The sequence below is a fragment of the Bos grunniens genome, chromosome X (assembly GCF_055505025.1).
Source record: "Bos grunniens cultivar Pamir isolate PY7600 chromosome X, Bosgru_T2T1.0, whole genome shotgun sequence".
NCBI classification, from domain to species: Eukaryota; Metazoa; Chordata; class Mammalia; order Artiodactyla; family Bovidae; genus Bos; species Bos grunniens.
The window spans coordinates 7,707,873-7,733,880 of NC_141194.1; the positions used below are offsets into that span (position 1 = coordinate 7,707,873).

General features: G+C 42.2%; 1 long non-coding RNA gene across 1 annotated transcript in view; it reads left to right on the forward strand.

Annotated features, from left to right (window-relative positions):
- Window positions 1–11,415: 11,415 nt before the first annotated feature.
- The window catches only part of LOC147339746 (uncharacterized), a 168,233-nt gene continuing 153,640 nt past the window's right edge, over window positions 11,416–26,008 (forward strand). Inside the window, exon 1 of the long non-coding RNA XR_015158552.1 lies at window positions 11,416–12,216. This is a non-coding gene — a long non-coding RNA (uncharacterized LOC147339746). The remainder of the gene's footprint in view (window positions 12,217–26,008) is intronic.

Consider the following 26,008-nt stretch of genomic DNA (forward strand, 5'->3'; position numbering starts at 1 on the left):
AAAGCCTGCAAAAAAAAAAAAAAAAAGGCCTGGGAAATTTTCTTTTAGGATCACATTTACCCCCAAAGACATCAGCCAAGTGTTTTCTATAGCACCAGGCAGGATTTCTTCTAGTCCCCTCATCTGTCAGAAGATTCTTCTGTCAAATAACACCCAGGATGAAGAGAAAACAGGAGAGAAAGAGACCCCAATGGGGAAAGGGGAGTGGGTGAGCATTCTTGAAGAATAGCCCAAGCAGAGGAAAACACCAAGTGGTTGGGAGTTACAGGGAATAGATATACTATTAAGAGAAAGAAAGAAGCTGTGTTTGTTAAATTTTTGCATTTCTGTATTGCCGTGGGGACTAGGAGTGGGAGGCTATGGCTGCCCTCAGTTATCTCTGTGTTTCTTATAGATTGCGACCCAATCTGCTCTATTAAACAACTCCTCTGAGTTGCAGATAAGAGACTTTGCAGATGATGATACGTATTGAAAAGCCCAGGTCATGTTTACATGGAATCTTTTGTTTCAAGAGACCCTTATCTGCATATAGGGTGGTAAAAATAGCGACCGAGCTGGATTTTGGTAGTGTTTACTAGACAGTTTGCCTGGGCATCAGCACAGTTTCCAAATCAACAAATACCTATCCTTGCCCCAAAAGACAAACCTGAGGCCTGGCGATTTACATTTCCAAGGCTCTCACTGAAGGGTGTGGGTCACATCAGATTTCTGCATTGTATTAGTTTCCACTGGCTGCTGTAACAAAATACCACAAATTTAGTGGCTTCATGCACTGCAGATTTAGTATCTTACAGTTCTGGAGATCACAAGCCTCACATAGGTTCACAGGCCTGCATACCTCCTGGAGGCTCTGTGGGACAATCTATTTCTTCATCTTTTCCAGCTTCTGGAGGCCGTCCACATTCCTTGACTCAGGATTCCTTCATCCGTCTTCAAAAGCAACCATGAGGCATTTTCTGTGTCTTTGAACTCTGCTTCTACCCTTGGTGTCTTTCTCTGTCCCTCCCTCTTCTTTTCTGTCTCCTCTGGGTCCCTATGATTATATTCAACCTATTTGAATAATCCAGAATAATGTCTCCATGTCAAGATCCTTAACTTCATCACATCTGCAGTCCCTTTCACCATGTTAGGTAAGATAGGTTCAGGGGGTTAGGATGTGGGCATCTTTGGGGTCATTATTCAGCCTATCACATGCTGTCCTTATGTAAGAGCAGCATGTTAAAATGTAAGCTATATGAATATGTTTATCAATTAAAACCATGTATATATTAATGCCCCATATATTTGATGCAAAAATGCATATCTTCTTTAGCATTTATTATAACTGGTTTAATGTCATTCGGGCCTTAGTTCTCCAGATGAAAGGCAAGTGATATGTAGTCCAGAAAATAGAGTTGCTCTATATTATGTTTTCCTAATTCCTTGACCTGCAATTTATTCAATAAGAAGATTCTTCACAGTTCACATGCCTGATAGAAGGATGGTGGCAGGGTCCTCAGTTGTAGGTGTGGGCAACAGATATCTAAGTATTGGCATATAGATACTCAAATATTGATATACAGAACTAGACTTGGTTGTAAATATTGATCTGCATCTAGAGATTGACATATAGTACTTTCAATAACAGCAGTAAAAATACAACAGTTCTGTAATTGATCACTCATTCTGCTTGGAACTGGACTGAATGTTTTCCACAAATATCTCATTCATTACTTACTGAAACTTCATTACAGCTGCTGATATAACTACATTGATTTTATATATGGGGCAACTGAGAGTCAGAGGAAGTAACTTGCTCAAGGCTGAAAACATTAGTTAGTTACAATCTCGAGAGAGCCATCTTCTGTTCTTTCTGAAGAGTGTATGTAAGGAACTCCCTATTGCCATCATGCAAACACAAACACAAGTTTCTGTGTTCTTTGACTTGGCCAACATATTGTTGATGTTTGGGAAATCTGAGTTCCCTCATTTTTTTAATTAAACGTTTTTATTTTATTCAAGTATAGCTGATTTATAATGTATTAATTTCTGCTGTGTAGCAAAGTGGCTCAGTTATACATACTTATACATACATTCTCTTTCATATTTTTTTCCATTATAGTTTATCATAGGACACTGAATACCCTCGTGCTGTACAGTTCAGTTCAGTTCAGTGCTCAGTCGTGTCCGACTCTTTGCGACCCCATGAATCGAAGCACGCCAAGCCTCCCTGTCCATCACCAACTCATGGAGTTCACTCAGACTCACGTCCATCGAGTCAGTGATGCCATCCAGCCATCTCATCCTAGGACCTTGTTTTTTATCCATCTTGTTTATAATGGTTTACATCTGCTAACCCCAAACTTCCAGTCCATCCCTCCCGCCATCATTTTTTGGGAGGCGTGTGCAAGAGCAGATCAGAAGGAGAGTTAATAAGTTGAATTTTGAAAATACAGGGCATCTGAACATGAGATACCTGAACTGCAGTTCATCTGCATTACTTCCCTCTTTATTTTCATTTCATTTCATTTTCAAATTGGCCCAGTTCTTGTAGCTGAAATGGCTTCTTGGTCATTACTGTTGTATAAATTTGCTATTAAGTTTATTCCCTGAGTTATTCCCACAGTTGGTGGGAACCTCCTCGCCTTTCCTTTTCTTTCCTTTTTCTACCTACTACGAAAAGCCCTCTCTCTGGACATCATGCCACTGGCCCATATTAAGCATGTCGATTTGAAAGAAATAGCTTGAAGGTCCCGCCAGCTGGGTGATAGTAAACAGTAGCGAGTGGGGCTCTGCTGGTTCATGTCATGGACTGAGTTTGTGGTCTTAGATCTTATTCAGCTCAAATCCCAGGGATCATCAATAACAATGATGAGGATGAAAAAGGAGTAGAGGCCTGTTTACTGAGTTACTTTCAAAGTTCCAGGAAAATTGATAATCCCTCAGGGAGTGCCCCCATGGAGAGCGATTCTGAAAGAAATGTCAGGCTTCTGTTTAGACAGGCTGCCTGGGGAGGCGGGAGAAAGGCTTGAGATGGGGGAGGGGAGGTGAAGTAGGGGTGCTCATTCAAAGGGAAATGCTCTTAAGTTCCAAATCAGCATTCCATGGTCATCATAAACAGGCTCGTGTGTTTGTGCACCAGTGTTCTCCTGACTGAAGCTTCCTTCAATTGCACTTTTGTTTGATCTTCTGCACATTTGCACACTCTCTAATATCTTTCTTTTTTGAAAATTTTTCTTTTTTTTTAAATTGGAAGAGAATTGCTTTACAATGTAGTGATGGTTTATGCCATACAGCAATGCAAATCAGCCATTCTCTCTAATTTCATTTAAAATATAACCAAATGTGGGCTAAGAGAGTCCATGCCTCTCCTTCTCACTTCCAGAGACCAATTCTTACTCCAAATCATTGTGAGACTCTCCGGCCCTGTGATCTGAGTACTACTTGCTATTCTCTGGCAATCAGGACAAAGTCTTGTCATGAATATTCTAGTTTATATTCTTTCTTATCTTGTACAAAATCACACAAAGTGTCCTTTCCTGATGTTGTAGAGTAGTGAAATGAACACTGGATAAGACAGAATTCCAAAGGATTGAGAAAGAGTGCGTTAAACTAGCCTCTTATTCTACCAATGCAGGAGATGCAAGAGATGCAGGTTTGATCCCTGGATTGGGAAGATCCCCTGGAGGATGAAATGACAACCCACTCCAGTATTCTTGCCTGGAAAATCCCATGGACAGAGGAGCCTGGAGGGCTCCAGTCCGTGGGGTCGCAAAGAGTCAGGTACAACTGAGCACACACACACAGTGTATCTACAGATATGTGAACTCCCAAATAATCATTCACTTTAAGGTAAGCCTAAGCTTTGGAAAAACTCAAGAGCTAAGGGTTTATAATGCAACGGCAACCCACTCCAGTACTCTTGCCTGGAAAATCCCATGAGCCTGGTGGGCTGCAGTCCATGGGGTCGCTAGGAGTCGGACACGACAGAGTGACTTCACTTTCACTTTTCACTTTCATGCATTGGAGAAGGAAATGGCAACCCACTCCAGTGTTCTTGCCTGGAGAATCCCAGGAACTGGGGAGTCTGGTGGGCTGCCGTCTCTGGGGTCGCACAGAGTTGGACACGATTGAAGTGACTTAGCAGCAGCAGCAGCAGCAGCAAGGGTTTATACATTCAGGATGTATTCCTAAGAAAAGAGAATTAATATATTAACACATTTTATTTGAACTCTTGCTTTAATTGCAGAACCATTTTGAAGCTTTCCAAGGTATATGCTACATTACAGGAGACAAAGCTCACAATCTAAGGGGGCGGTGGGATTGTGAGTGATGAGGAGGAATGAGACATGTGCCATATTGATTAGAAAAACAGCATGTTGGGAATGGCATTTAATGAGGCCTTGGACAATGAGCAGGGCTTTCTCTAATAGAATTAAGAGCTAAGAGTGGTCCATTGCATGCATGTGGAAGAGTTGTCTGGCTGGGAAAAACAAGCAGAGCAGCTGGGGTTTTATTGTTTTGGGAACTAAGGAAAGTACATAAAGTAGTTCAAAGCATCATGTGTTGTGTATAGGTGAACCACATCTAAAATGCTTTCTCTTGTTGCTGTTTCTATTTGTTATTCAAAGTCTTGTGGAAAATATATACTATAAATGTGATGTATTGTGGCAACCACAAATTTTGAGCACCTGGCATTTTTGTCCATCTTCCTTTTTCTGGTTCCTGTGTGACTCTTCTCCTCTGTACTGTATGGTTTCAAGGGGATTCTTTGTCACTTATAGGAGAGGAAGCATAAACCAAGTTTGACCCATCATGGTAATGTAGATGTGGTGATTGGTTAATAGATAGGCATGGGGACCATACCAGATAAATCAGAAACATTTTGAACCAGAGGTCTTAGGAAAGATCAGTGTTTGCTCTTGAGTTTTCTAGAACAGAAGGATATAAATCTTGACTGGCATGTAGAGGATGAAAAAGATTCTCTCCTGGACCAAACTCTAGTTAGGTTCCTCTGAGCCCTCTTCTCAACTAGGCGTCCACCTTGGTCTTCTATGTCCATCCTTTCCTTACTGGGCCTGCACGCTGCTGCTGCTGCTGCTAAGTCGCTTCAGTCAAGTCCGACTCTGTGCGACCCCAGAGATGGCAGCCCACCAGGCTCCCCCGTCCCTGGGATTCTCCAGGCAAGAACACTGGAGTGGGTTGCCATTTCCTTCTCCAGTGCAGGAAAGTGAAAAGTGAAAGTGAATTCACTCAGTCGTGTCCGACTCTTCGCGACCCCATGGACTGCAGCCTACCAGGATCCTCGGTCCATGGGGTTTTCCAGGCAAGAGTACTGGAGTGGGATGCCTTCGCCTTCTCCAACTGGGCCTGCATAGCCCAGCCTTAACAAGAATCCAGCTAAGTTAGTTGGTTGAGAATCTCACCCCCTTCCACTTGATATCTGATCACCTTTGATATCTAATCAAGTTTCTGATCCTCCACTTTTGATGATTAAGTCCTTGGCCTGCCCTTAGTAGGAATCTCTTCACCCTTTGTGTGTCTTCTGAGTAATTTTCTACCCACTGATCCCCTCACCCTGCTTTCTAGCTATAAATCCTCACTCGCCCATATTGTGTTAGGAGTAGAGCCCAATCTCTCTCTCCTATCGCCATGCTGCTGCTACTGCTACATCGCTTCAGTTGTGTCCGACTCTGTGCGACCCCATAGACGGCAGCCCACGAGGCTCCCGTCCCTGGGATTCTCCAGGCAAGAACACTGGAGTGGGTTGCCATTTCCTTCTCCAATGCATGAAAGTGAAAAGTGAAAGTGAAGTTGCTCAGTCATGTCAGACTCTTAGTGACCCCATGGACTGCAGCCCACCAGGCTCTTCTGTCCATGGGAGTTTCCAGGCAAGAGTACTGGAGTAGGTCTCCAGTGCCTTCTCCGCCTATCGCCATAGTGTTGAATAAATTCTTTATAATTTTAACAAGTGTCAGAATATTTTTTCTTTAAAATGAACTAACAGAATTCATTGGAGCTGAGAAATGGGGAAGCAAAGAAGTGACCACACTTGAGACTCTGTGCCTGAAGCCAGATTCATCCATGGGCTTGCCAGTTATATCAGCCAGTTATCGCCTTTTTACTTAACCTAGATGGTGTTGGGTTTCTCTTTCTTGCAGTGGAAAAGGCCCTAATAATGGCAACTACCTATTCCTCTTAGGAAGATAGCATAGACTAACTGGGTAAAATAGTGTTAAAGATAGAAATCCCAGAATGTCCAGACTTTCCCCAGGCTCTCCTCCTTATGGTAATGGGAATAGCAGTTGGTATTTCTTATGGGTATTTCGTTCTTTGGAAATATTACCATTTTTAAAACTTCTGTTGTAAGGCAGCTATGCTAGATGTTTTCATGTATGGAGTTTTATTTAATCCGAACTCTGAAAGAAGTCTTTTTTTATCCCTAATACACGGATAATGCAACGGAGGCCCAATGGGTTTTAACAAATCTTGGACGGTCTACTAGAAATTACACAGGGTTTCTTCCATAGTTTTCTAAATATCCTTTGACAAGGAATTCTTTACATAGTTTTTTTCTTTAAGAAAATTGTAGTGAAAATTTACCAAGCAACTTACTTTGTTTCTTGGTTTGTTTTTTCACACTCAAGCAAATATGCTACAAAAGAATCAAACAGTCTTAAATCTCTCAAACTTAGTTTCTGTCTATAAATACTTGTATTTCTTCAGATATAATTTAATATTTACCTAATAGCATGAAGGGAAGCCTCAGTGGAGCAAGACATGAAACACTCCCTGGAAAAACTCTGTGATGCCACTAGGCTTTTCCTGCTTGGTTGCTTTGATGTGAAAGTGGCCCCAAATGCAGATGTTTCTACAACACAGGGACTGCATTTCACAGCTTTGTCATGAAAGCATTCATACTGACTTTCAAACCAGAGAAGCAGAGTTTCTATTTCATTATTTTTTTTCTAATAAAAAATTTTTTTGACTCCTCTGGAAAGGGGACAACTATTTTGAGACTCTCATGAAACTTCATGAATCCTAAAGGCATGATGAATTTCACAGTCGGATTGCAAATGATGTTCCCAGTCTTAAATGAGAAAGAAGTTACTTATTTTTAATCTAGCTGGGTTTCTAAAAAGATGGGTATCAAATTCATTCTCCTTTGAGGCAAGGTGTTTTTTAAAGTTGTCTTTTCATAGTTTTCCTCTAGAAGAAAAATATTTTTACTTGTTCCCTTACAAGAAATTTTCTTCTTGTTTTCATAAGTGACATCTATAAGAAGAGCAGAATCTGGCATTGTTGTTAGCATTGCCAGATAGTTTATTTGGCTTGAGACTGTGAGTAAAATTGGGCTTCCCAGGTGGTGCTGCTGCTGCTAAGTCCCTTCAGTCGTGTCCGACTCTGTGTGACCCCATAGACGGCAGCCCACCAGGCTCCCCCGTCCCTGGGATTCTCCAAGCAAGAACACTGGAGTGGGTTGCCATTTCCTTCTCCAATGCAGGAAAGTGAAAAGTGAAAGTGAAGTTACTCAGTCATGTCCGACTCTTAGTGACCCCATGGACTGCAGCCCACCAGGCTCCTCCATCCATGGGATTTTCCAGGCAAGAGTACTGGAGTGGGGTGCCATCGCCTTCTCCGCCATGTGGTGCTAGTGGTAAAGAATCCACCTGCCAAGCAGAAGACCAGAGTTCGATCCCCGGCTTGGGAAGGTCCCCTGGAGGAGGGCATGGCAACCCACTCCAGTATTCTAGCCTGAAAAATCCCATGGGTGGAGGAGCCTGGTGGGCTACAGTCCATGGGATCGCAAAGAGTTGGACGCAACTGAAGCGACTTAGCATGCACACACGTGAGTAAAATATTGTTCAGATGGCAGTGCAGGTTTTTAAACTTCTGAGGAGGTCTTCTAGTTCATTCTCAAAGGACTGAACACAGCATTTAGCATGGTGCCTTACATATATTATGCACTCAATAAATGAACAACCAGAATCCAGTATATTTTGAGTTGGAATATCTCACTAAGATCAGGAAGCAGGATAGAGAAAAAGTGGGTTACAATGAGATCATAAGAAGACTTACTTTATGATTATAATCACAAGAAATGCTTTCAAGTGCACAGTGTCACAAAATCTGGCAACCTTAACTCATCTGTGGCATTGAGTAAGTTGTTGTTTATAGTCGTTTCTGTTTTCTTGAAAAACAAAGCAGTGCAAACGTAAGCCAAACAAGGCTTTTGCAAGCATGAATATTTTCCCATATTAATGCAGTACGAAAGCTTCAAACCTTGGAAATGTAACATTCAAAATCGTTTGCATCTCCCTTTACCTCCCCTTCCATCCTTTGCAAAGTAAAAAAAAAGTGTAAAAGCATGTTTCATATTTCAGTATTTGTCAATTCTAGAGATAAACCCAGGGCCCATGAATCACTTCAATATGCAGTTCCAACATGAAACAACCAAATCCACCCTCTCTTGAAAAAAAAAAGAAAAGACTATTGTTACAAGAAGTTTTAAGTTCACAGCAAAATCGAGTGGAAATTACAGAAAGTTCTCAAATACCGCTGGCTTCCATACAGCCTCCTTGACTATCAACATTCCCACCAGAGTGGTGTATTTGTTACAGTTGATGACCTGTACTGACACGTCATCATCATCCACAGCCCACAGTTTACGTTAGGGATTCACTCTTGGTGTGCTACATTCAGTGGTTTTGACAAATATATAATGACACGTATCCACCTTTATAATATCATACAGACTATTTTCCCTGCCCTGAAAGTCCTCTATGTCATGCCTGTTCATCCCTCCCCCCGCCCCCCGACTAGACCCTGGAAACTACTGATCTTTTTACTGTCTCCATAGCTAACTCCCTTTTAAAGTAGCTCTGGATCACAATAATAAATACAATTGTTTGATGGGTACATATAAAACCAAAAATCACTTATATTTCTCTGCTTGTAAAGATTACAAACATATTGAATAGGGTAACCACTTTGAGGGGTGGTTCAGTCTTCTTTTTTAAAGTTTATTGAAGTATAGTTGATTTACGATGTTGTGTTAATTTCTGCTGTATAGCAAACTGATTCACTTATACACATACATTCTTTCTCATGTTTTTTTCCATTGTGGTTTATCACATGATACCGAATATAGTTTCCTATTCTCAGGTGGTGCAGCGGTAAAGAATCCTCCTGCCAATGCAGGAGAAGCAGGAGATTCGAGTTTGATCCCTGGGTCAGGAAGATCCCTTGGAGGTAGAAATGACAACCCATTCCTGTGTTCTTGTCTGGGAAATCCCATGAACAGAGGAGCCTGATGAGCTACAGTCCCTGAGGTTGCAAAGAGTTGAATACAACTGAGCAACTGAGTATGCATGTATGCTATTCAGTAGGACCTTGTTGTTTATTTTTCTCTATATAATAGTTTGCATCTGTTAATCCCAAACTCCCAATCCTTTCCTCTGGGAAGAGGATGCAGTTAATTCTTAAACCTTCATTTCTGCTTCCCAAATCAAGACACAGTTGGTTAAGAAATTAATGTCTAGTTCAGGAATGTAAATTTTTTTAATGAGAGAAAATCAATTAATATTATTAAGAGGATGAAGGAGAATCATACAATCACATCACTAGATACATAAAAGGCTTTTAACAAAGTTTAATATTCATGGTAAAAGTCTTAGTAAATAAGGAATAGAACAGAACTTAATATTTTGTAAAGAATATTTATAAAGAGATTATATTAATAGCAGATTTCACACATAATGATGACATGTTGAATGTATTCCTTTTAAAATCATGTAAGAGAAAATTTCTTGCTGTCAGTTATCTTCATCATTGTATTAGAGATCCTGGTCAGTAAAATTTACTACAGGAATTGAAAAACGAACCCTTATCATTCACAGATAATATGATTATCTATGTAGAAAACTCCAGATCATTTGCAGATAAGTATTTGGAAATGCTGAATATAAAACACACAAAATGAATGCTGTTTAATCTCAGCAGTAACAGAACAGAAAAAAAAATTACAACAGCATCAAAATTTTAAAGTATTGAGGAATATTTTTCACAGAGCTTTATGGAAAGTGAGTTGTTGAATGTCATTAAAGAAGATTAAAAGATTAAAAAATGGAGAGTCGTACCATATTCATAGAAATGAACACATGTATTAGTTACCTCTTGGTGCAAAACAACTTACCCCAAACTCAGTATAAGTGATATAAAAATAAGGAGTATAAAACCAAATATTTATTATCTCACAGTTCCTGTAGTTCGGGTACTCAGGGGCAGATTAGCTCTGGGTTTCCAGCTCAGGTCTTTTGTGGAATCGCAATCAAAATGTCAGCTGGGAGAAGGTAGTGATCTGGGGGCTTGCCTTGGGTGGAGGAGCCACTTCCAAGCTCTTATATGTGGCAGTTGGCAGGAGGCACCAGTCCCTAACTGGCTGTTGGCTAGAGGCACCAGCTCCTCACCACACAGCTCTTTCCAGATGGCAACCCAACAGCTGGCTTCCCCGAGAGAGAGATCCAACAAAAAGACAGTCTAATGTCACTTCTGCTTTTTTCTATTTATTTGAAACAAGTCACTAAGTCAAGCCCACACTCTGGGGAAGGAGAAAGAGTTTCTATATTTTGAAGGGAATGTGAGTTTGTGGATATTTTAAACGGGAATGTGAGTTTGTGGATATTTTAAACTTTCCAAAACCTCAATATTATAGAGATACCAGTTGCCTGCCAATTCCTCAGTAGATTCAGTGCCTCCTTTTTCCTTAACTGTAAGTTTTGTATAGAGTTTTAAGAATTTTTAAAAATGGAAACCTAAATAATATTTATACAAATATGTGTGTATGTGTGCTCAGTCATGTCCAACTCTTTGCGACACCATGGACTGTAGCCCATTAGGCTCCTCTGTCCATGGGATTTTCCAGGCAAGAATACTGGAGTGGATTGCCATCCCCTTCTCCAGAGGATCTTCCTGACCCAGGGATCGATCCTTTTTCTCCTGCATTGGCAGGTGGATTCTTTACCATCTGAGCCACCTGGGAAGCCCCCTTATACAAATATAGTGATAAAAACGGTCAGCAGCAAACAGTGAACACAAAACTCAGGATGACATTTAGCTCTAGAGCAGTGGTTCTCAAACAGAGTGATTTCAGGTTCCAGAGGACACGTGGCCATATCTGGAAACCTTTGTGGTTTTCTTGTCTGGGGAAGGGCTATTTGGCATTCTAACAGGTAAAAAGCCAGAGATGCTGATGAACATTCTATGATACACAGCACAGCCTCACAGCAAATGCTGAGGTTGAGATACCTTGGAAAAGGGAGTGGGTTTTAGCTGGGGCATGTAGGGGAAATAATAATAATGTTCACTTTTCTTAAATTAATGCCATGGTGCAAATATGGGGAAATATTTCATAATGATTTTAAAAATATGTAGCATAAATAGTCTCTTGTGTTCACTCAGTAAGAAACACAGTCAAAAAGAAAAATTTTGAATCAACAGAACTTGGAACTCAGCTGGGCTTGGAAGACTTGTGAACTTCCTGTTTTGAACAACTGGATAAACAAGGGTACCATTTAATGCTACATTTTTCCCCTAAGGTAAAAGCCTCCCCAGAACATAGCTCTAGACCACTTAGCATTTTATTGAGATGGAAAACAGCTCTACAATATCAACATTTTGAAGTGGACCTTAGACACAGACTGCATTGGCGAACTCTGACAAATCTCTGAACTTGGTGATCTGTAAGTCACTGTTGGTCTTTTCAAATCCAGCTGCCCCTAAGTCATTGTTCCGCCTCCTCTGAGGGAGGGTCAAGAGAATAAGTTCAACCATGAAGCAGAGACCTTGTAGCCCTGGAAACATCAAGTGAGTGGAGGCCTCCAAGATCTCACAGCTCAGACACCGGGTTAGCTGGCTTCAGCGCCCTGGCAGAACTTGCTGGCAGCCTGAGTCAGCGTCAACCATCGGACACAGGGCAGGTGAAAGCAATTCGCCATGAGTCCGAAGCCCAGACCAACCAGATTCTCCTGGGGGCCGGTCTAGGGCATCTCTAGCCTCGCTCTGAACTCCCACATAAGTTCGTGGTTACTCTCAGCTTCAAATGAATGAAAATCAAGTCTTCCATGATTAAAAACAAATGCTGTGTTTGGTGCCACAGTTGCAGAGAGTTGAAGGCCTGCTATGTGTATCATATACCGGAATGAACTGGAGGAGACAGAATAAGAGATGGAATTTAAGGTAACATGTGATCTTTTTAACTTTTAGATTATGCTCTGACTTCCCCCTCACCATGTAGTTGAATTTTCACACGTGATAACAATATTTTTCCTTGCAGCAGATGGGCCCTGTTATGAAGACGGGTTTTGTACCTTATTTTGTCTTTCATTTGTCTAAAAATTATACATAAAAACCCCAAATGTGAGCAATTCGCCTCAACTCTGCCAACCCTTTGTGTTTTTAAACAGCCAACCAGGAGGCAGTGGGGCTATTCGAGTCTTAAAAGTGCGTAATGACCCCCATTACAGAAATTTGAAATGCTGTCCAATCTTACAGAACCTCCATTTTGTGGGGGGAAAAAACCTGCCCAATACTAGCTATGTGCACAGAAGGATGACATATTGTGAGCCCAAAGGTCAAGGCAAAAACAGCCCAACAGAGATGCAACTCACCCACCACTAAGCCCATTTTAAACTTCTGTCATTTTAAGCATATTTTAAAATGGGACCCCAACCTGAGTAAATTTTCCTGGTAGAGGCAGCAGCCATGGCCTTCATCTCATGATTCTCCCCTAGGACTTCAGCAGAGCTCAGGAATGCTCAATGTATGAGATTATAGAAAGAGGGAAGGACTCCTTTTGTTACTGAACCAGGTTCCTTTTGCCTAACTTAGAGCAAGGCAAAATTCTCAGATGCTGAGGTTTGCAGGGGAGAGAGGGTTTATTCACAAGGCAGCCAAGAGAGGAGACAAGAAAACAAGTCTCATATCCAGCTCTCTGAAGCTCAGGGGCTTGGAGCATTTATGTGTATGTTAGTCGCTCAGTCATGTCCATATCTCTTGTGTCTCTTGCATTGGCAGGTGGATTCTTTTACCACTGCACCAATGCATGTCTTTAAAGTGAAAGTGTTAGTCACTCGGTCGTGTCCAACTCTTTGTGACCCCATGGACTGTAGCCTGCCAGGCTCCTCTGCCCATGGGATTTCCCTGGCAAGAATACTGGAGTGGGTTGCCATTCCCTTCTCCAGGGGATCTTCCTGACCCAGGGGTCAAACCTGGGTCTTCTTCATTGCAGGCAGATTCTTTACCATCTGAGTCACCAGGGAAGCCCGGAGCATTTATAGGATAATAAATTTAAAAAAAAAAAACAAAAACAGGGTGGTTTGAGGTATGAGGGGGCGTGAGGAAAGGCAGTCAAAAAAAAGGTCGGGTAATTCTAGTTGCACGCTGGCATAACTCAACTACAAACCTCTGCACTTTCAAAGATGGAGGTGCTTAGCACCATCCGAGAGTGGAGCTTTTGGCCTTCAGATGTCTAAAGGTCATTTAGCAGACACTTGTGCATGCGCAGTTGGAGGGTCAGTGTGGTCCTGTCCAGTCTTAACTAGCTTGGCTCAAAAGCACAACTGGACCCCAAGATGCTGGAAAACAACTTCAGCAAACATCTCTTGGTTTAGGCTACATGCTGTTTGGAAGACTCCCAAATCTTTTGTTGTTGTTGTTGTTGTTCAGTTGCATAGTTGTGTTTGACTCTTTGTGACCCCATGGACTGCAGCATGCCAGGCTTCCCTGTCCTTCACTATCTCCCAGTTTGCTCAAACTTGTGTCTACTAAGTCGGTGATGTCATGCAACCATCTCATCCTCGGTCACCCCCTTCTCCTCCTGCCCTCAGTTTTTCCCAGCAACAATTAAAACAACCTTATTAGTGAAGGCAGGTGAAATGTGATTACACATGATTTCACATTCAGATGTAGGCATAATACTTGGGAAAATTTTAGGGTCATATAATGATAGAGATTGAAGAGGTCTGTACCCTGAATTTGAAGGACAGCAATGTGACGGAATGATAGCCTGGTGGAGTGAAAAACTTGTTTCCCACCAATTTTCTATCTGTGAGATCCCGAATCTTTCTTGATGCAGTTTTCTGTTTTGTGAGATGTGAATTTTAGACCATTTCGTTTCTAACACTATAATTCTAACAGGGTTCCCAGGTGGCTCAATGGTAAAGAATCCACCTGCAGTTCAGGAGACGTAGTTTTGATCCCTGGATCGGGAAGATCCCCTGGAGGAGGGCACAGCAACCCACTCCAGTATTCTTGCCTGGAGAATCCCATGGATAGAGGAGCCTGGCGGGCTACAGTCCACGGGGTCACAGAGAGTCAGACACAAATGAGTGACTGAGCACAAGCACAAGCATGTTTCTCACAGCTAATGAAGTTTCATCTGTCAGAATATTCTTTTCCCCACTTTTCTTATATTTTAAAGTCCATATGAAATTACAAAAATTGTATCCATAATACTTAGCCCCCTATAAATTGTGCTGTTAGCCCAGGGTGGGTGAAACATCTGAAATGAGTTTTGGCACATTCCAAATGTGGATTCCAAATGATCCATTCCAATGTGGATCATTGGTGCTTGGAGATGGCAAGTGGTGATGAAGATGGAAGAAACAAGGGGAGAGCTCATCCCTCTTTTGTATTTAAGGTCCAGTGTATACAGAAAATGATGAATGAATAAGGTTATCTTTCCCATTTTTTACTTCTCTGGGAAAGACAAGACTGCATATGTACTTTGTACTGGGTCAGGATAGTACGACCCCCACCTCCCCCATGAGTGTTTATTATTCATGTCAAGCAGGAGTAGCTGAACTGCATCACTGCTCATTAATATTAGTTATCTATTGCCACACAACAATATTACTGCAAACTTAGCAACCTAAAACCATGCACATTTATTATGTCATGGCACGGCTTAGCTGGGTCCTCTGCAAGGCTGCAATCAGGGTGTTGGACATGGTGGCGGCCTTATCTGACATTCAGGATTCCCTTCTCAGCTCCCTCAATCGTTGACAGCATTCAATTCCAGGCAGGGTGTCCGACTGAAGCCCCAGTTTCACCCTGGGTTGGACACCCAATCAATCAACCCTTTCCACCAGTAGCTCTCACCATGGCAGCTTGTGTCTTCAAAGCCGGAAAGAAGAGAGAGGTAGACATCAGTAAGACGGGCCTCCAATTATGTAATCATGTATATGTAATCTCCTACCTCCTGTCACTTTTCCTGCATTGAATCTCACCTCTCTGTTAGTCAGATGCAAGTCACAGGTCCTGCCCACACTCAACCAGCGGGAACTACACAAAGTGGGAACACCGGGAAGTGGGTATCGTGAGGGCTTCCGTATCAGCTATTGCCACATTGGTCCCTGATAAGTTGATTGGTTCATGTGACACACATCTGCTGGGGATTTACCATAGCTTGACCCTGTGCTTGGAGCATAGGACAAAGAAGAGATGCTGTGTACTCTGCCCCTGGGAGCAGTTGATGGGGGCTGGTAGTGGTGGTGGCAATGGTACCAGCTCCCTCCGACAGTTCAGTTCTGCCGTCCTGGCTTTTCTTCCCATGACATGGCAGCTCGGGCTGAGCCTGTGCTGAGTGCTTTCCTCCACTTGAGGCTGCTGGGCTGGCTGGGAAGCCGTTGACCTTCAGAGTGTGGTCTCCCCACAACCTGCAAAACTTGCAGCTCCTTCTATTTGCCACCCAGGGCAGAACTGCTTCTGTTTATCACTGACTCACTTCCCTGTAACCAGAGAGCCCTCCCCAGAGTCCAGTCAGCTACTTTCTTTTATTTTTTTAAAAGAATTTTATTGGAGTGTAGTTGTTTTACAGTGTATTTCAGGTATGTACCAGAGTGATTCAGTTACACATATATTCATTCTTTTTCAGAGTCTTTACTCGTATAGGTTATTATAGAGTATTTTATTTTATTTTATTTTTAAACTTTACAATATTGTATTAGTTTTGCCAAACATCGAAATGAATCCGCCACAGGTATACCCGTGCTCCCCATCCTGAACCCTCCTCCCTCCTCCCTCCCCATACCCTCCCTCTGGGTCGTCCCAGTATCCAGTATCCAGCCCCAAGCATCCAGTATCGTGCATCGAACCTGGACTGGCGACTCTTTTCATACATGATATTATACATGTTTCAATGCCATTCTCCCTAATCTCCCCACCCTCTCCCTCTCCCACAGAGTCCTTAAGACTGATCTATGTATCAGTGTCTCTTTTGCTGTCTCGTACACAGGATTATTGTTACCATCTTTCTAAATTCCATATATATGTGTTAGTATACTGTATTGGTGTTTTTTCCTTCTGGCTTACTTCACTCTGTATAATAGGTTCCAGTTTCATCCACCTCATTAGAACTGATTCAAATGTATTCTTTTTAATGGCTGAGTAATACTCCATTGTGTATATGTACCACCGCTTTCTTATCCATTCATCTGCTGATGGGCATCTAGGTTGCTTCCATGTCCTGGCTATTATAAACAGTGCTGTGATGAACATTGGGGTACACGTGTCTCTTTCCCTTCTGGTTTCCTCAGTGTGTATGCCCAGCAGTGGGATTGCTGGATCATAAGGCAGTTCTATTTCCAGTTTTTAAGGAATCTCCACACTGTTCTCCATAGTGGCTGTACTAGTTTGCATTCCCACCAACAGTGTAAGAGGGTTCCCTTTTCTCCACACCCTTTCCAGCATTTATTGCTTGTAGGCTCAATATCACTCATTATCAGAGAAATGCAAATCAAAACCACTATGAGGTACCATTTCACGCCAGTCAGAATGGCTGCGATCCAAAAGTCTACAAGCAAGTATTATAGAGTATTGAGTGGAGTTCCCTGTGCTATACAGTAGGTCATTGTTGATTATCTATTTTATATGGTAGTGTGTATATGTTCATCTCAAGCTCCTAATTTATCCCTCCCTCCCAAGTTTCCACTTTGGTAACTGTAACTTTAGATTTGAAATCTGTGAGTCTATTTCTGTTTTATAAGTTCATTTGTATCATTTAAAAAAATTAGATTCCATGTATGAGTGATATCATATGATATTTTTGTCTGACTTACTTTGTATGATAATCTCTAGGCCCATCCATGTTGCTGAAATGGCATTATTCCATTCTTTTTTATGGCCAAGTAATATTCCATTGTGTATATGAACCACATTTATCTATCCATCCCTCTGTCTATGAACATTTGGGTTGTTTCCATGTCGTGGCTATTGTGACTAATGCTGCTATGAACATTGGGGTATACATATCCTTTTGGAGTATGATTTTCTTTGGAGATATGCTCAAGAGTGGGATTGCAGGAACATGTGGCAACTCTATTTTTAATTTAAGGAACCTCCATACTGTCTGTGCTTCCCTGGTAGTTCAGTTGGTAAAGAATCTGCCTGCAATGCAGGAGACACCGGTTCAATTCCTGGGTTGGGAAGATCCCCTTGGGAAGGGATAGGTTACCCACTGCAGTATTCTTGGGCTTTCCGTGTGGCTCAGCTGGTAAAGAATCCACCTGCAATGTGGGAGACCTGGGTTCGATCCCTGGGTTGGGAATATGCCCTGGAGGAGGGCATGGCTACCCACTCCAGTATTCTTGCCTGGATAATTCCCATGGAGAGAGAAGCCTGGCAGGCTACAGTTCATAGGGTCACAAAGAGTTGGACATGACAGCAACTAAGCATGCCATACTGTTCTCCAGGGTGGCTATACCAATACATCCTGATAGTTCTCATCATCTTTTCCAAAATCTCTGCTGGGATGGTGATCAGAGTGCAGAGTGGGACATGGCACTGGCCTTTGAGTCTTCTCTAGACCCAGTCCATCATTATAAATCATCTCTGTCTTGGGTTAGGTTCCAAAGAGGTAGAGCCAGAGATGAGGACACATGTAATGGTGGTTTTGAGGAAAAACCCATCATAGGTCAGAAGCGGATGTGGGCCCAAGCTGAGGGGGTGGTGAGGGTGTGGTGCCCAGCCAAGCCCCATGGAAGAAAGCTCTGGAGCCTCTGTACCTCAGAGGAGTTAGATACAGGCCAGGTGGTCTTGGGGCCTTTTATTCCTGCATCCTTGAGTCATTGGTGAAGAGCAGATCCAAATCCAAAGTGATGGGAATTCCCTTCATGCTTTCTGCTCTCCTTTCTGTTGATTGAGTAGGTTCTCGTAGTCTCAGGGCAGTTATTTGATCAAGAGAAGTAGGTGCTACTTGTGAGTAAAAGACAGCTGGGGGAGCTTGGTACACAAAACGTGGTGCAGACGTTCCAGGGGATATGTGATATCACCACTCCAATGAAAATCTCCTCAAATTTCAGCATTTCAGTTGGCTGCCCGTTTTCTTCCTGAACCCTGACAAATACCTGCCTAGAAATTGATTTCCTGACTTTTCATATCACTCTAAAACCATATTTAAATTCTCCCCACGCACGAGCTTTAACTTGTTCTTTAGACCAGGATTTCACAACTTTAGCAATGTTGAGATTTGAGGACACATAGTTCTTTGTGGTGGGACCTGTTCTGTGTATTTGTGATATTGTGATTTATAAGAAATACGGAACTTCCTGGTGGCCAAGTGGTTATGACTTTGTACTTTCGCTGCCATGGGCTTGGATTTGATCCCTGGTTGGGGAAGTAAGACCCTGCAAATCCTGTGGTGTGACCAAAAGAAGAAAAGAAACGCATGTATATTTGGTCATTCAGATTACTAAATTATATTTTTCATAAATATTTCATCCACAATTCCTGATTCACAGCTCCCCAAATCCTTGGAATTTCCTGAGTGAAAAGAACAATGGGAGTATCTTTTGTTACAGTACTTGGTTACTTGTCCTCAGTTCCAGAAAACGCTTCAGAGCCCTAGAGGAGAATTGGTTGCCTTATTCATAATGAACCCCTTTCCACTACACCTGGGTTTATAATAATGAAGTGACTTTTGGAAAGCTCCTAAGGAGAGGGACTGGTAGCTAGGGGAACCAACCTTGATTAGACGGTTGGAAATTTCAGTCCCACCCCCTGATTTCCGGGGAGGGAGATGGGCAGGAGGATAATTCAATCACGAGTGGCCAGTGAGTTTAATCAGTCATGCTGTTGACCTGAAAGAAACAGACTTCAGAAGTTTCTCTAGCAAAGATGGGTTTATTCAGGATCAGCAGAAAATTGTAATTTGGGATCTGCAACCATAGCAAGGTGTGTGCAATGCAAGGGGAGGAGAACACTTTATAGGAAGGAAAAGGAACTTGGGAGGGCTCTAGTAAACAAAGAATCCATGGCTTTTCATCGGCTGAGTCCTTGCCAGGAAAGAAGAGGAGTCCATCTGCTTTGTGCTGGGCTCTGCTATAGTCATAGGGCATAAGACCTCCTCCTTCTGGTCTCCCTTTCTTGAGGTTTCTGTTTATTAATTTTTTAGATTTCCCCCCTTTGATCACGATCTTTCTCTGAAAGCACTGCTGAGCAAGAGTCAGTTTTTCTAGATTCAGTGGCTTGTTTCCCCTCAGTTGTCAGGAAGGACCTTTCCTGGGTATAATGTCTCACACTGGAGGGAAAGTACACAGATTGGAAATACATAAAGTTCACATATGAGTTACATGGAAGGGTAGGAGGAAGAACTTCCATGTACTTTTTACCTAAAGTCCATATGTTATCAATATCGTGGACACTGGAGATCATCTGGAACAGTATGTCGCTGACAGAATTTTGGTGGCAGCATTCTACCAGGCCTGGTCCAGATATCTTGCGAAAGCTGCCTCAGCAGATGTCACTTGCTTCAGTTCTGGGAAATCCTTACTTCCGGTCACCAGATGATGTGCAGACCAGTCGGGACATGGCACTTTCTTTAGGAGTGTCATGTGAGTCCAAGAGTCCATTCTTTGGAGTTTGGGGGGCACAGGAGCTGGTTAGCAGTACTTGATAAGGGTCTTTGTGGTGAGATTGAAGAGAATTCTTCTGGTCATGTCTTTCCCAGTATACAAAATCTCCAGGTTGCAAAGTGTGATGCTTAAGGTCATCTCCCGAAAGCGCACTGTGAAAAGGTTGCTCTTCCAAAGCATTGTTACTGACCTGTTTTTGAAATGTGCTTGATTTACGACGGTGTGTCAGTTTTACTGGTTTCACACCTAGTTTCAGGTGTACAAGAAAGTGATTCAGTTTTATATCTGTATCTATAGACTTCCTGATTCTTTTCCCTTATATGTTATTGCAAAATACTGAGTACAGTTCCCTGTGTTATAGAGTAAGTCCTTGTTTATTTTATACGTATTAGTGTGTATATGTAAATCCCAAACTCCGAATTTATCCCTCCTCCCTTTCCCCTTTGATAACCATAAGTTTGTTTTCTATGTGTGTGAGTTGATTTCTGTTTTGTAAAGAAGTTAATTTGTGTCTTTTTTTTTAGATCCCACATGTAAGCGCTATCTGTTTTGTAAAGAAGTTAATTTGTGTCTTTTTTTTTTAGATCCCACATGTAAGCGCTATCATATGATATTTGTCTGGCTCACTTAGTATGATCATCTCTAGGTCCATCCATGTTGCTGCAAATGGTGTTACTTCATTCTTTTCTATGGCTGATAATATTCCATTATATGCTTGTACTCAATTTTCTTTATCCATTCATCTGTCGACTAATGTTAAAGCATTGTTAGTTTTAATAGATGCATTTTTTAAAAATAGGCCTATTTTTAATAGGCCTTTTCAATACCAGAGTATCTCTCTCTTTTTCAATTGTGGGTCTAAAGAAGCAAGAGCCAAGTTCATTGGGCATTCTGCACCTGTCGCAAAGGGTGACAGTTTATGAGTTCCCAAAGGAGTGGATCTGAGATTTAGATGGACCAATGGCGTTGCTTTTGGCCAAAGTGTTTGGAGGGCCTTGGCAGATTTTGCCAGCTTGAATCTTAGGCATGCAATTACCGTGGTCAACTAAACCAGAGGAAGGACGATGGTAAACAGTGAAAGTGTTGTAAAACCAGCCACACAGCACAGACTTGTTGAGGTACTTGGCCAGTAAAAACCGGTTCCTTGATCACTATGAAATTTGAGAGGAGTTCCCCAGGTAAGGATAATCTTTTCCAAGAGGATTTTACCCACAGAAGAGGCACTAGCCTTTCTACATGGTAGACTTCAGTCTAGTGTAAAAACATACAGATCACGACTAAAACATATTTAAATTCATTAAGTGGAGGAAATTGTATGAAATCCATTTGCCATTTCTCAAAAGGTCCATTAGGCAGTTTCAAATGTCTGGGAGTGGTATGAATAGGCTTCCCTGGGTTGTACTTTGAACAAACAAGACAAGTGAGGTAGATGCTTTTTGTGGCCTTATTAATGTTTCCCCACTACTGCTGAGTCATGAAGGCTGCCATCTTGTCAGTAGGCCAATGGTTTAACTCATGTATGGTGGTAACAAATGGCAGTTTTATACTCTCTGGTAGGACTGGGCTGTTGTTTGGTTCAATTCAGAGCTTTCTCATTTTATCAAACTGATTGCTAAATTTCTAATGTTGTTTTTCCTTTTCTTAGGGCAGTTTTTGGGCCTCTCTTGGCTGTTTTTCTAAATTATCATTTGAGGATATATCCCTTTGGACCACGACAGAGGTTTGGCTGTCATTTGTCCCTTTTTAAAATTAATTTTCTATTTATTTATTTTTGGCTGTGCTGGGTCTCCATTGCTGCATGGGCTTTTCTCTAGTTGTGACAAGTGGGCTTCTCATTGCACTGGCTTCTCTTGTTGCTGATCACGGGCTCAGTAGTTGTTACATGTGGGCTTAGTTGTTCTGTGGCATGTGGAATCTTTCTGGACCAGGGATCGAACCCATGTCTCCTGCATTGGCGGCAGATTCTTTACCACTGAGCCACCAGGGAAGCCCCATTGATCCCTTTAAGGGCAGCATTACTTGCAGACATATGAGCAAGGTGCTTTCCTTTGGCTTCCAGAGTCAAGTTTCGAATGCCCTGGAATCTTAATAATAGCTGAACAGCAGATAAAAATAATACAATAAAAATATTGTACACAGGAGTTCCTGAACATGGAGGACATTTAAAATTATATTTCTACTAGAAGTAAGGAAACCACATTGCTCCCACAACATTCCAAAATCATGAGCTACTCCAAAAGCACACCTACTATTAGTGTAAATATTGGCAGTTTTGTGTGTGAGTGCTCAGTTGCTTCAGTAGTGTCTGCCTGTGGCTCCATGGCCTGTAGCCCACCAGGCTCCTCTGTTCATGGGGATTCTCCAGGCAAGAATACTGGAGTGGATTGCCACTTCCTCCTCCAGGGGATCTTCCCAACCCAGGGATCGAACCCGCATGTCCTGCATTGTAGGTAGATTCTTTACTGCTGAGCCATCTGGGAAGCCCCAAATCAATTATGCTTCAATTAAAAAATAAAAAACAAAATTGCCTCTCTGCAAAATAAGATTTTAAGATTAACTGAGGCAAATGGCTAGAGAAATATAAAATGGCTCCTGAAGCCTCATGCTCTTCTTGAGAGGTAAGAGCATGTGTGTGTGTATAATACCACATCTTTATCCATTTATCTGTCAATGGACATTTAGGTTGCTTCCATGTCCTGACTATTGTAATTAGTGCTGCTATGAACATTGGGGTACATGTATCTTTTTTTTAAATCCTGAAATCAAAATAGCTTTTATTTATTTAAAGTATTTTTGTATTGGAGTGTAGCTGATTAACAATGTTGTGGTAGTTTCAGGTGGACAGGAAAGGGACTCAGCCATACATATACACATATCCACTCCCTCTGAAACTCCCTACCCATCCGGGCTGCCATGTAACACTGAGCAGAGTTCCCTGTGCTCTACACGAGGTCCTTGTTGATTAACCATTTTAAATATAGCAGTGTATACACGTCCATCCCAAACTCCCTAACTATTCCTTCTCCCCATCCTTTCCCCCCGGTAACCATAAATTCATTCTCTAAGTCTGTGAGTCTGTTTCTATTTTGTAAATAAGTTCATTTATATTATTTATTTTTAGATGTTGCATTTAAGGGATGCCATATGATATTTCTCTTTGTCTGACTTACTTCAGTCGCTATGACAATCGCTAGGTCCATTCATATTGCTGCAGATGGCATTATTTCATTCTTTTTAATGGCTAAGTCATATTCCGTGTGGGCTTCCCAGTTGACTGAGTGGTGAAGAATCCACCTGCCAGTGCAGGAAACAAAAGAGATGATCCTACTTGATCCCCTGGAGTAGGAAATGGCAACCCACTCTAGTATTCTTGCTTGGAAAATTCCATGGACAGAGGAGCTTGGTGGGCTGCAATCCATGGGGTCACAAATAGACAGACACAACTGAGCAACTGAGCATACACACAATATACCATTGTATACATGTACCATATCCATTTGTTAGTGGACATTTAGGTTGCTTCCATGTCTTGGCTATTGTAAATAATGCTGCAATGAACATTGGGATACGTGTATCTTTTTGAATTAGAGTTTTCGTCTTTTCTGGATACATGCTGAGAAGCAATTTCAGATTTCTGGTAACACTGGAAAGCCTCAAAATTGAAACAAGCATTCCACTGAGTTCTGGAAATTTGAACTATTTAGTCTGATTTGGTTTTAAGGAAATTAAGTTTGGGGATTTCAAAAGTTCTCAGGGCATGAGAGCTCCCTCTTGTGGTGTCTGAACTCTACTCACTTGACGTTTGTTTTTATTATTACTATTGTTTTTCAGTCATTAAGTTATGTCCAACTCTTTGTAACCTCATGGACTGTAGCATGCTGCGCTCCCCTGTCCTTCATCATCTCCCAGAGTTTGCTCACACTCATATCCATTGAGTTGGTGATGCTCTCCAACCATCGCATCCTCTGTCACCCTCTTCTCCTGCCCTCAACCTTGCCCAGTATCAGGGTCTTTTCTCTTAAGTCAGCTCTTTGCATCAGGTGGCCAAAGTATTGGAGCTTGAGCTTCAGCATCAGTCCTTCCAATGAATATTCAGGGTTGATTTCCTTTAGGATTGACTGGTTTCACTATTATTATTTCTATTATTTTACAAGGCATAGGTAATGAAAAGTGAAATAAAGTGAAAGTCGCTCAGTCGTGTCCAACTCTTTGCAACCCCATGGACTATACAGTCCATGGAATTCTCCTGACCAGAATACTGAAGTGGGTAGCCTTTCCCTTCTCCAGGGGATCTTCCCAACCCGGGGATCTAACACAAGTCTCCCACATTGCAGGTGGATTCTTTAGCAGCTGAGCCACAAGAGAAGCCCAAGAATACTAGAGTGGGTAGCCTATCCCTTCTCCAGGGAATCTTCCTGACCCAGGAATCAAACTGGGGTCTCCTGCATTGCAGGCAGATTCTTTACCAACTGAGCTATCAGGGAAGGTAATGAAGCATTTACCAACTGAGCTATCAGGGAAGATAATGAAGCCTCTATTAAAAGCCCAAAAGAAGGGGGTTCAGAGAGCTTCTAGGTAAGGGGAAACAGAACACTTCCATGTTGCCATCATTCTAGGCCCTAAACTCTACAAGGATAGAAGCTCCTTTATTCAGGAACTCACCCTATGTGTCTTTTGTCTCTTCATTTGCTCATTGATTTGTATCCTTTAATATACTTCATAATAAGTCCATAATCTAGTGAGTAGACAGGATTCCTGAGTTCTGTGAGTCATTCTACCAAATTAATTGAACCCAAGGAGAGGGTTGTGGGAACCTCTGACTTACAGCCAGTTGGTAGAAGTACAGGTGACATCCTGGACTTGAGATTAGCATTCTGAATTGAGGAGGTCATTGGAACCTCCACTTGGAGCTGGTTGTTCAGAAGCACAGGTAACAACCTGAGCTTGTGGTGGGTGTTTAAAGTGGAAGGTGGTCTCGTAGAACTGAGCCCTTTACTTCTGGAGTCTGATATTCTCTCCACATAGATAGTGTCAGAGTGGAGTTGGTGTCTGAGAATTTCTTGTTGATAGGGAAAGCCTACACACACACACACACACACACACACTGGAATTGGGCCCAGGAACCCCAAGTTCAGTTCAGTTCATTCACTCAGTCATGTCCGACTCTGCGACCCCATGAATTTCAGCATGCCAGGCCTCCCTGTCCATCACCAACTCCCGGAGTTCACCCAAACTCATGTCCATCGAGTCGGTGATGCCATCCAGCCGTCTCATTCTCTGTCATCCCCTTCTCCTCCTACCCCCAATCCCTCCCAGCATCAGGGGCTTTTCCAATGAGTCACCTCTTCGCATCAGGTGGCCAAAGTATATGTAGCAGCATCCCTGTTCTCCTCCCACTAGATTTCAGAAGCTCCCTCCCAGTTATGACAAAGATGTCCCCAGACAGTGTCAAATGTCCCCTAGGGACAAAACTGCCCCTGGTTGAGGACCATTGCTTTCAACAGAAAACCTCGCTGAAGCTGTATTCATGGCTCTGTAAGGGGTCAGGTTGTTTAGTCACTCAGTCGTGTCTGACTCTTTGTGACCCCATGGATCACAGTACAACAGGCTTCACTGTCCTTCACTGTCTCCCAGAGTTTGCTCAAACTCATGTCTGTTGAGTTGGTGATGCTGTCCAACCATCTCATCCTCTGTCGCCCGCTTCTACTCCTGCCCTCAATTTTCCCCCAAATCAGGGTCTTTTCCAATGAGTTGGCTCTTTGCATCAGGTGGCCAAAGTATTGGAGCTTAAGCTTCAGCATCAGTCCTTCCAATGAATATTCAGGACTGATTTCCTTTAGGATGAACTGATTTCATCTCCTTGTTGTCCAAGGGACTCTCAGGAGTCTTTTCCAACACCACAGTTCAAAAGCATCAGTTATTCACTCTCAGCTTTCTTTATGGTCCAACTCTCATATCCATACATGACTACTGAAAAAACCATAGCTTTGATGAGACGGACCTTTGTTGGCAAAGTAGTATCCCTGCTTTTTAATATGCTGTCTAAGTTGGTCATAGCTTTTCTTCCAAGGAGGAAGTGTCTTTTAATTTCGTGGCTGCAGTCACCAGAATTGACTCTT